This window comes from Salmo salar, unplaced genomic scaffold, assembly GCF_965601325.2.
Source record: "Salmo salar unplaced genomic scaffold, fSalSal1 ptg000129l, whole genome shotgun sequence".
Lineage (NCBI taxonomy): Eukaryota > Metazoa > Chordata > Actinopteri > Salmoniformes > Salmonidae > Salmo > Salmo salar.
This window is the reverse complement of record NW_027675318.1, coordinates 1,080,001-1,081,980: the sequence shown is the minus strand read 5'-3', so window position 1 is coordinate 1,081,980 and position 1,980 is coordinate 1,080,001. Positions and strand designations below refer to the sequence as shown.

At 42.4% G+C, this 1,980-nt stretch overlaps 1 protein-coding gene across 1 annotated transcript in view; it reads right to left on the bottom strand.

Annotated features, from left to right (window-relative positions):
- Nucleotides 1-498: 498 nt before the first annotated feature.
- LOC145866103 (tripartite motif-containing protein 16-like) overlaps nucleotides 499-1,980 on the bottom strand; it is a 384,803-nt gene continuing 383,321 nt past the window's right edge. Inside the window, exon 6 of the mRNA XM_082970969.1 lies at nucleotides 499-1,980. This exon is cut by the window's right edge and continues 860 nt beyond it. The gene's annotated coding sequence lies outside the window, so the exon portion shown is untranslated.

Sequence of the window (1,980 nt, the reverse complement as noted above, 5' to 3'; positions counted from 1 at the left end):
GTGGAATCTCCAGGGTGCCATCCTGAAGTGCCTGGCCAAAGGCAGAGTCCCGGAGGGTCCCGCCATCACTTCCCATAAGCACCAACATCGACAACACGGAAACAGTAGAGGGCATCTACTACAGCCAAGAGTACAACTTAATATGTACCCTTGTACACATTGTACAATTTACAATGTGACCCAGTTCAACGGGTCTGAACAGAACTGGGGGACGTCAGACATGAAGATGTCTAAACACAACTGGAATATCATTAGTTTGTGATTCATTGTTAATGGATTTTCAATCAGGAACACAGAGGAACAACTTGACAACATAACAATGTGTGGGTGGGTGGAGATCTAATATTGTTTTGTGACAAACACTAAAGCATGATATTCTAATAAATCTACACCCTATTCCCTACGTAGAACACTACTTTAGACCTGGTCAGAAGCACCGTAGTGCACTACGTAGGGAATAGGGAACCATTTGGAACAGAGACCAGTAATTCCCCTGAATATCTTCCTCATCTGGTTTCTTGAACAGCCCTTCACTCCTCCCCTCTTCCTCTTCCTCCCTTTTCATTCTATTCTATCAGCCACACCACTAGCTCACCTCCACACAATCCATTTACAAGTTAAAGACTCACCTTGGAATAAATAACAAAGGAAAACTATTACTAGATGAAGTTTAGTGTTGGATTTTTTATTTCCCATCACCATAAATCATATTTAAATCACTGAACAGTAGCAGACCTAACTTCATCTGTTCCTGACTCTGGATAGTGGATTAAAAAGACCATCAATCTCCAATGATATTAAAGTCCTATTCTGAACATTACTGATATACTGAGTGGCAAGTCCAGATATCTGCTGGTTTTATTGTTTGGTCAATAGCACCTCCTGCTGGACAGGTTTAATGTTGCTGGACTGAGCAGTATGGGAGGATGAAAGATGACACATTTAGGGCCGGTTTCCTGGACATCTACATTGAACACGCTTTTTAGTCCAGGACTAGGATTAATCTGTGTCTGGGAAACCAGTCCATATAGTTTAGTAGAAAGTAAGTGATACCAGCTTGTAGTGGACTGACTAGTCCTGAATTGTCCTTTTGTTCCTGGACCATTTTCCATGCAGCTCCAGGTGACAGAGAAACATCAATTAGGGCCGAGATGATCAATGATACTGAGGAGAATTACATAGAGACAGAGAACCAACTGAGAAAACATATCAATGGTTCTGAATGACAACCAATATACATCACCACCACACATCATGATTCATGGAAATGGACCCTACTACAGTTTAACCAGCTCAGCTATAGACTACACCAGCATGACTAGTATCTATGTGGACCCTACTACAGTTTAACCAGCTCAGCTATAGACTACACCAGCATGACTAGTATCTATGTGGACCCTACTACAGTTTAACCAGCTCAGCTATAGACTACACCAGCATGACTAGTATCTATGTGGACCCTACTACAGTTTAACCAGCTCAGCTATAGACTACACCAGCATGACTAGTATCTATGTGGACCCTACTACAGTTTAACCAGCTCAGCTATAGACTACACCAGCATGACTAGTATCTATGTGGACCCTACTACAGTTTAACCAGCTCAGCTATAGACTACACCAGCATGACTAGTATCTATGTGGACCCTACTACAGTTTAACCAGCTCAGCTATAGACTACACCAGCATGACTAGTATCTATGTGGACCCTACTACAGTTTAACCAGCTCAGCTATAGACTACACCAGCATGACTAGTATCTATGTGGACCCTACTACAGTTTAACCAGCTCAGCTATAGACTACACCAGCATGACTAGTATCTATGTGGACCCTACTACAGTTTAACCAGCTCAGCTATAGACTACACCAGCATGACTAGTATCTATGTGGACCCTACTACAGTTTAACCAGCTCAGCTATAGACTACACCAGCATGACTAGTATCTATGTGGACCCTACTACAGTTTAACCAGCTCAGC